A 9,459-nucleotide genomic window follows, 5' to 3' on the forward strand; every position below is an offset into this window, starting at 1 on the left:
GTGGTATTGCGAGGTGTCACTGGTGTTGCCATGTGCCCCGAGGACTCCAGAATCTAAGACCTGGGCCGATGGATGAGTTGACATGGTGGTGGGTTTGAGATGCTGGTGTGGCCCTTGGGGCCTGGGGAGGTATGGGGCCTACCCTCCCCTAAGAAGACCCCAGAGTTTTCAGTCTGAAAATCAATGTACCCAGACTTTTTATCCGCTTGGTGTCGCTGCAGAGATTAGTTGCGCGGCAGTGGGTTGGCCACTGGTATGGCAGCAGCTGTGGGGTGCTGTTGGGGCTGTGGGGTCCTGGCAGGGAGGGGACTCAGCCTGCCTTCCCCTCGCAGGCGTGCCCCGGAGTTTTCAGCCTGGAGGCTAGTGTGCACCAGTGAGTTTTGTGACTTGGCTTGCATCTCTTCCAAGATTCAGTCGTTAACCGGTAAGTCTGAGCTGAAGATGCGTGTGCGGGGCAGTGGCAGGGGGTGTCTCGCTCTTGCTGCTCTAAGTCCACAGAAAGTAAGTCTGAGCTGCAGATGTGTGTGCGGGGCAGTGGCAGGGGGTGTCTCGCTCTTGCTGCTGTAAGGCCACAGAAAGTAAGTCTGAGCTGCAGATGCGTGTGCGGGGCAGTGGCAGGGGGTGTCTCGCTCTTGCTGCTCTAAGTCCACAGAAAGTAAGTCTGAGCTGCAGATGCGTGTGCGGGGCAGTGGCAGGGGGTGTCTCGCTCTTGCTGCTGTAAGGCCACAGAAAGTAAGTCTGAGCTGCAGATGCGTGTGCGGGGCAGTGGCAGGGGGTGTCTCGCTCTTGCTGCTCTAAATCCACAGAAAGTAAGTCTGAGCTGCAGATGCGTGTGCGGGGCAGTGGCAGGGGGTGTCTCGCTCTTGCTGCTGTAAGTCCACAGAAAGTAAGTCTGAGCTGCAGATGCGTGTGCGGGGCAGTGGCAGGGGGTGTCTCGCTCTTGCTGCTGTAAGGCCACAGAAAGTAAGTCTGAGCTGCAGATGCGTGTGCGGGGCAGTGGCAGGGGGTGTCTCGCTCTTGCTGCTCTAAATCCACAGAAAGTAAGTCTGAGCTGCAGATGTGTGTGCGGGGCAGTGGCAGGGGGTGTCTCGCTCTTGCTGCTGTAAGTCCACAGAAAGTAAGTCTGAGCTGCAGATGCGTGTGCGGGGCAGTGGCAGGGGATGTCTCGCTCTTGGTGCTGTAAGTCCACAGAAAGCTTCCGTCAGCTTCCAAGCACTTAGAGAAGAAAACTTGTCAATTTAAAGTATATTTCTGTTTTACTTTAAGAAAAGAGAATTTTCCTACGTTTAACTCATTAAGTGCTTTAGCTGATTACTCCAAATGCTGCCAAATAGGTGTGTGGGGGGGACGTGTGGGGGAGGGGACTGATCCTACGATAGATCTGGGCCCTGTTCTCCAATAGCTTTCTCTCACATCAGTGTCTTAAAATTCATCTTTCTCCATCCATGGTCACATGTTTTTTTATAAAATTATAGTTACTATAGCAAGTGTGCCTTTTATTTTGATAAAAGGTCTTGACATTTCCACTAAAGTACTAGTAGATATTTCTGCATGAAGATTTTATGGATATTTTATTATGCCATTCATGTGAACAAAAATGATGTGAATTAGTATTGATTCAATGATAAGAAAATAAAAGTGAAAGCTCTCCCCCACACACCCTACTCTGACCCTCACCTCCAAACACAAAATGTCTCGTGTTTTAGTGAGTATTTTCTCTTTACAAAGAATTTTTGGCATGTTGTATCCATGCAACTGCCCAAACATTGGGTAAATAAATATTTTTTTCCCCACACGCAGAAAAATAACTAGCTTATGAGTCTCAGGAATTGAAACTGAACTTAAATATAGCACCATTCATTGATAGGTGCAGGGAGAGAAAGGAATTGTTTGACCATGAAAAACAAAGTAAATAATAAATAGATGGCCAGAGAGATAATAAACGGATCAAGATATTTGTTTTTTGGGGCCAGAGCGATAGTACAGTGGGTAGGGCATTTGCCTTGTACGTGGCAGACCTGGGTTTGATCCCTGGCATCCCATATGGTCCCTGGAGCACTGCCAGAATTAATCCCTGAGTGCAGAACCAGGAGTAGCCACTAAGCATTGCCAAATGTGAGCAACAAAAGCACACGCACATTTGTGCACACACACACAAACACAAACAACAATAACAACAACAAACAAGACATTTGTGTTTCGTCTACAGCCCAGTTCCTAGTACATGGTTCCCCAAGCACCACCAGAAGTGATCCTTGGGCAAAAAGATAGAAGTAGTCCCCAAACATTACCAGATGTGATCTAAAACCCCCATTAAAGAAATAGAACCTGTTTCCTAGACCCACGATGTCTACTTCCAGTGGTTTTCACTTTTCTCTAAATTAGTAAAGATTTAATAAAAAAAACTGATCATGGCTAAAGGCATGACTTCTGACAAAATGAAATTATATATTTAAATTGGTATGCTTTAAAAATATAGATAATGTAGCTTTCAATAAAGGAAGCACAAATCCATAAACTACTTCAAGACAAGAGGAAGGCTTCCTCAGAATGGACAATTCCTGCACAAGGTCGGCGCCAAAGGGAAGATGGTAACAATCTCTCTTGTCTAGCGTTTCCTTCTGGCTTCAGGATCAATTCCACTGGTTTCTGTTGGAAAATTGAGGCTTGTTGTGTAAACTCTTTGGCATTCAAATTTTTTTTTTCACTGGGAATGATACACTAAGAGTGATAATACATAACTGTTTATCAGAATTTCAAAGGTAATATATGTAAAGCCAGTGAAACAGCAAAAGTCTCAAAAATCTATCACCATCATCTCATCATCACTGTCATAGTAATCATCATATCACTGGTAAGACTGTTAGATGTCATCACAGTATCACTCTCTTTACAGGTAAAGGACTTGTTGGGCACTAGTTGGTGGACATTCGTGTCATAAGATTATGAATCAGACAGTACTCTAAGGGTTCATCAGAAGTATTAGGATCTATCTACCTTGCTAGTCTCAGATCTCTTCATATGCATGTTGAAAAGATATATCTCTCAAAGTGTTTTTGAATGACCTCTGTTGCCTAAAGAGCTATTGCCTCTGGACTGGGGCAATAGCTCAAATGGTTGGAGTTAATACTTCATGTACACAAGCCCTGGGTTTGATTCTCGGAACATAAGGCCTCTTAAGCAACACTGTGTGCAGCCCTGGTGGCCCCAGAACTGCTGGAGAGTCCCTCCATCAAAAAAATTAATTTAAACAATTTAATAAGAGAGTTATATTCTTGACTTTGGCCTTCTGAAACCAAAAAATATAGTCTCTTTGTGGAGGGATGACATGCTATCTCAGTCTATTTCCATTTTCTTTAGTTAATTTTCCTAGTTAATTTCCTGCTATTAGATTTAATAGTGAATGAATGATATAAGTGAGTTTATAAGATTATGAGATAAGATGGAGAGAAGAGAAGTGAAGTAATGTTTGACAATCCTTATTGCCAGAGGGGAACCAATTCTGATTTCTGGAAAATTCCACCAGGATGTTATGGCCTCCTGCAAGATCTCACCTTTCCTTTCAACAAGGTGTGTGTGGGGGAACCAGACCAGCCTTATTGACCATTGGATGAACTACAGCTTATTACAGTGCTTTAACAGGCTAAAGCCCACCTATCAGAAGTCATGTCCACCAATGCCTGGATAGTTTATAGTTGCCATGGCAACCTCTGAAAGTGTCGTGTATGATCACAAATTTAGAGCCCAAGGAGTCTCTGTCCTTTTAGTGTTGTAAATGAGATGGAGCAGGAGAAAAGGGAAAACCTTTTTCAGATCAGAGACGGGACAAAGGACTGCCTTGATGCACTGCCTCCCTGAGGGGGGCGCATTCAGTTCCTTTTTGCTTAAATAAACACTCCAATCCCTGCTGGATGTTTGCTCTCTTTTCCAAATAAACAATTTCTAATGTCCCTATGTATCTCTTATGAAATTCTTCTTGGGAAAATACAAGAAACGGGCTTGGGGTTATGTGTATACCCAGCTTTAATACCAGGGTGTGTGTTCGTGCCACCTACACTTGTAACTGCAGCTACCGAGGGTTCCAGTAGCCTCCACCTTACTTCGTCCCATAGAGAAAATGGCAGGTGGCAGTTTCACTGGCAGAGAGCCCTGTGTTGTCTAAGCTTCTGCCCTGCAGCTTCCTGACAACAAGAAATGACCTTGTGTCTCCCATCTGTTCATGACCCTCCTACCCATCTGGCCAAATATAGTACGTATTAAGATGATTTGCAGTTTGCAAGGATTTCCCACAATATGTCATGCACACTGTAACTTTGTAAAGAGGTCTAACTGTTCCACTTTATATGTATAAGTAAAATGGTCTATCAAAAGCAGTACTGAAGCAAACCTTAGAACTTAGCCCAACCCAATCCTTTTCTCACAAGAGGATGTTGAAGACTTGAGAAGTTAAGAAATTTGTTCAAAATCACAACAGTGATAACAAGGGTGACTGTGTATATATGTGTGTGTGTGTTATTTGTTTATGTCTTTTCTTCCAGGCATTTCCCCCATTTGGGGGTTTGTTTGCATTGGGGTCACAGCTGGGGTGCTCAGGGACCTGGCTCTGGGTTCAGGGATCACTCCTGCTGCTGCTTGGGGAACCAGATGGGGCACTGGGATTAAACCGAGGTCAGCTGTGTGCAAGGCACACATCTATGTATCTGCAGAGATACCAAACTGACACGGTATGTGCAAATGCCCTACTCACTGTACTACCTCTCTGGCCCCATGTCTCCTGTTTTGTTGTGATACTGTGACTTGTAATACTGGCAATGCTAGTTTTGTGCATCCATCATTCCAATACCACACCCTCCACTAGTGTTCCAAGTCACCTCCCACTCCCCACTCCCCTCCAGTCAAGTAAATTCTGTTTGTAGACCAACACTTGGGTTCTGTTGCCTTTGACCATTTGTTGTTCTTTACTGTGTGTCTTTACAGCCTATACATGAGAGAGGTCATTCCGTATCATTCCTTCTCCTGATTGACTTCACTCTGCATGATGCCATCTTATTTCATTCACATAGTGGCAAATTGAATGATTGAAGCTTTTTTTAATATGAACTAAGTTTTTTCACTTTCTTAAGTTTTTCACTTACCCTGGTTTATAAAGTTGCTCATGATACCGTTGATGCAGGCATTCAGTGTCCCAGCACAGATCCCGTTAGCAGACTGGCCTTCCATCCACCTTTGTCCCCATGTTCCCAGCCACCCCCAAAAGACTTTAGCAGGCACAATGTAGCTTTTTATATTGCTTATTATAACTAAATGGCTAAAGGAATTATAAAAATACTTCAGTAAGTATTTTTTTACATTTATTTTTACAAATTACAAAGAAAATTTGTAAAAGTTATTATATCTTAGGGGTCATTAAGTCCTTGTCTGAGGGTTTACTCAGGTGTTTGTTGCTAACTGAGCCTTCTGTGTTATTGTTTTTGTTTATTGAGTTTACTTGGATTCTATGTTACTTACAATCTAATTTAGTATGCTCCTACTAGGATGTTAGTGTTGTAGAGTATGATGGTGTTGCATATGCAGCTGTGTGCTCCAGAAACTTCAGGATTTTAGACCTGGGATGATGAATTTACATGATGGTGATGTAGGATACGGATGTAGCTTCTGGGCCTTCTAGAAATATAGAAGGTTTGGGGAGAAGTTGCCTGCCCCCATTCCAAGAATCCTCCAGAGTTCTCAGCTAAAAAACCGGTGTATCAGTTTGATATCTCTGCAGAGACTAGTCATGAAGCAGTGGAGTTGGGGCACTGGGATGGTGGCAGCTGTGTGGTGTAGGTGTGACTTCCAAGGCTTTGACAGAGTAAAAGGAATAACTGAACCCAAGGAATAACTGAACCTTTCTTATAGCTGCATAGTATTCCAATGTACATATGTATTTACATATAAACATTGAATATACACATATAATATATATATATACTCGTATGTAGTTGGATGCTTGGGTTGCTCCTATATCTTGACTGCTGTACTAAACATTATGATGAGTAAAGGTGTGCACACATACTTTCCAAATAACGTTTTTGTGTTTGGAGAGTAGATGTCAAAAAGTGCTATTGCTGGGTTGTGTGGAAATTCTGTTCTTACTGTTCAAAGACATCTCCATACTGCTTTCAGTGCAGTGAACCAGGTGACATTGCCACCAACGGTGAATGAGGATTCATTTTCCAACACATCCTTGCCAAACACTTGCTAATTCTAGAATTTTTTTTTGATATATGCCATTCTCACTTCTATGAAATGAAATTATTGCCATTTTGATTGACATTTTTCTGATAAGATGTGACAATAAGCTCTTTTTGAAAATATGCCTTCTTACTCTGGTACATCTATACAATGGAATACTATGCAGCTGTTAGAAAGAATGAGGTCATGACGTTTGCATATAAGTGGATCAGCATGGAAAGTATTATGCTAAGTGAAATGAGTCAGAAAGAGAGAGACAGACATAGAAAGATTGCACTCATCTGTGGAATATAGAATAATAGACTATAAGACTAACACCCAAGAATAGTAGAAATAAGTACCAGGAGGTTGTCACCATGGCTTGGAGGCTGGTCTCTCATTCTGGGCAACTCAGAGAAGGGAACACCAAGTAAAATGTGGTTGGAGGTCATGTGGGGGAAAGATGATGCGGGCCGAATATAGACTAGAGACTGAACACAATGGCCACTCAACACCTTTATTGCAAACCACAACAGCTAATTAGAGAGAGAGAACAAAAGGGAATACCCTGCCATAGTGGCAGGGTGGGGTGGGGGGAGACGGGACTGGGGAGGGGGGAGGGATGTTGGGTTTACTGGTGGTGGAGAATGGGCACTGGTGAAGGGATGGGTTATCAAACTTTGTAAGGGAGAAACATGAGCACAAAAATGTATAAATCTGTAACTGTACCCTCAAAAAAATAAATAAATCATAACAACAACAACAACAACAAAAATATGCCTTCTTTGCTGGAAGTATCTGTTAAGTCATTCAGGAGTAAGCCCTGAGCACAGCTGGTTGTGGCTCCAAAAGTTAAAAAAAAAAAAAAGGCAATGCTGGCAATAGGGAATGGCTCAAACCTTCAAACCCAGCAGGAAACCTCTCATGTTGACTCCCCAGAATTACTTTTGGCAGCAACATTGTGTGAGAGAGGTGAGCTGCAGTGAGGACCAAGGGACAGGCCATGGGATTTTTAGATTAAATATGAATATATATATATATATACATACATACACACAAGTGTGTGTATGTGTAAATATATGCATCTTTCGCGGTAAATTTCTGGTGAAATATGAACAGGTAAGATAAATGGTTCTTCAAAAGCCTATCAAAAGTCAGCATATTTTATGAATTTTAACTAAGAAATCAGTTCTCCTCAACTGTGGATGACTGAGCTCCCTAGGGCACATATGGCGATATCTGGAGATATTTCTGGTTGTCACAGGGGAAGGGAACTGGGAGCAGTGGTATACTTGGCAAATAGGAGAGAAAGGCCATGAATTTGCTAAGTTATTTCTTCCACAAAGAATGTTCTGTACAAATTATCCATAGTGCAGAAACATTGGTATAGATGAAATGCAGCTGAGTGTAAATTTGATTTTAAATATACACCTTATAACTCAGTCAGAGAAATAGTGAGATGGAGGAAAGGCCTCTGGAATCTCATACTGACCTTGTAAAGTCTTTTGAAAAGTGTATTTTGCCATTTATGCATCTTGTTTAAATTTATTCTTCTATTTTTATTTTTTATTCAGCATTTAAATTCTTTTGTTTTTACTATTTTGATGGTGATCTTTCAGCTGCACTTGGTGATATATGGGGGTCACCCTTGAGAATGCTTGAGGAATCATGTGGTGGTAAGATTTGAAGGTTGTGGGGGTCAGTCACATACCAGGAAAGTGCCTTAATGCACATGCTATCTCTTACTATCCAGTAACACACCTTTTAAGTTAGAAGTTTGAACATAAGCTATATTAAAGGAAATTTCTAAAGCTAAAGAGGTCATACAGAGGCTACAGGGTGTACCTCGCATGGAGCTGACCTCAGTTCTATGCCTAGCACTCCACCGTCCCTTCAGCGCTTCTGTAGACAAACTTTGAGCACAGAGCAAGAGTAACCCCAAACACCATGGGGTGTGTGTGGCTCAACCTCTGCCCTCCTTCCCTTACCCTCAAAAGAATCAATTCTAGCCTTGTAGGACTATTCTGAGCACAGGGGGAAGGCTTTATGAAGAGACATTAACCTTCATGCTAAACTGATCCTGGTGGAAGACAGCTTTAATGAACCAAAGTCTCCTCTCTACTTCTCAGCTGCTGCTGTGACCAGTCACATTTTTGGGCAAAAAGCCCTGCTTTGGTCACATGGGCAGCTTCTACTTCCTTAGCCTTGCAGAAAAGAGGTGTAAGCTGGACCCAGGGTCCCAACAAGCTCTGAGGAATGGGCCCAGCTACCTTGGAAGTGAGATGGGATCTGAATTCCTAAGTCAGCACCCTGACTCAACCCTCTATGTAAGAATTCAAACACCCACTGTACTAACATTATGGCCCCTGTTTCTGTGTTTTTGAGGGTAGATGCCAAGAAGTGTTGTAATGTTGGACCATGTGGGATTTCTATTCTATTTTGAAAAATTTTCTATCTTTACTGATCTGAAAAATGAGGGATGTTAATCCAGATGACATTCCCAACAATGGTGAATGAGGGTCCCTTCTCACCACAACCCAGCTAACACTGACTATTCTCAGACTTTTTTAATTTATTATTTTTTGCTTTTTGGGACACACCTGGCAACGCGCCTCTCCAGTCTGTACCTCCCTCCCTGCCCGCCCATGCTGCAGACTTAGCCTCCAACTGCTTCCTTGAGAGACACCCACCCAGGTGGCTAGAACTCTCGGGTGATATTCCTAAGGGCTGTGTAGGGTCGTGCATGTGACTGTATGGCCAATCTGGAATGCTTGGGAGGTGGGGAGCACCAAAAGGCCTGAAGATGAAAGGAGGTTAGAAAGGAGAACGATAACCTCAGGAGGTGTTTGCAGCCCCTCAGCAGGCTGGGCGATTCATCTGGGTAGAGGAGGCTGGGGGAGGTGCAAAGGGCTGGGGGCCTGAGAGTTTCCCCAAACCTGCATGTTCAGAATTTCTGTGCTCAAAGGCAGGGGGAGTACCAATTAATTAATTCCTTCCAGCTGACTTCTCCAACTTTAAAAAATCTCCTCTAACATAGAAATAATCTTTCCTGTTCGAGGGAGGAAGTGGGCACAGAGGTAGTACCTGGGAAAACACATCCAGAGATCAAACCTGACCTTCTGCATACCAACCATATGCTCCGGCTTCCTTGATGCAGTTATTCTTCTTCTTACTGTAGAATGGCTCCTTTTCTCCACTGTGCTTTGTCTGTCTGTTTTGCCATATTTGGGGGCCACATCCAGCTAT

This window comes from Sorex araneus, chromosome 11, assembly GCF_027595985.1.
Source record: "Sorex araneus isolate mSorAra2 chromosome 11, mSorAra2.pri, whole genome shotgun sequence".
NCBI classification, from domain to species: Eukaryota; Metazoa; Chordata; class Mammalia; order Eulipotyphla; family Soricidae; genus Sorex; species Sorex araneus.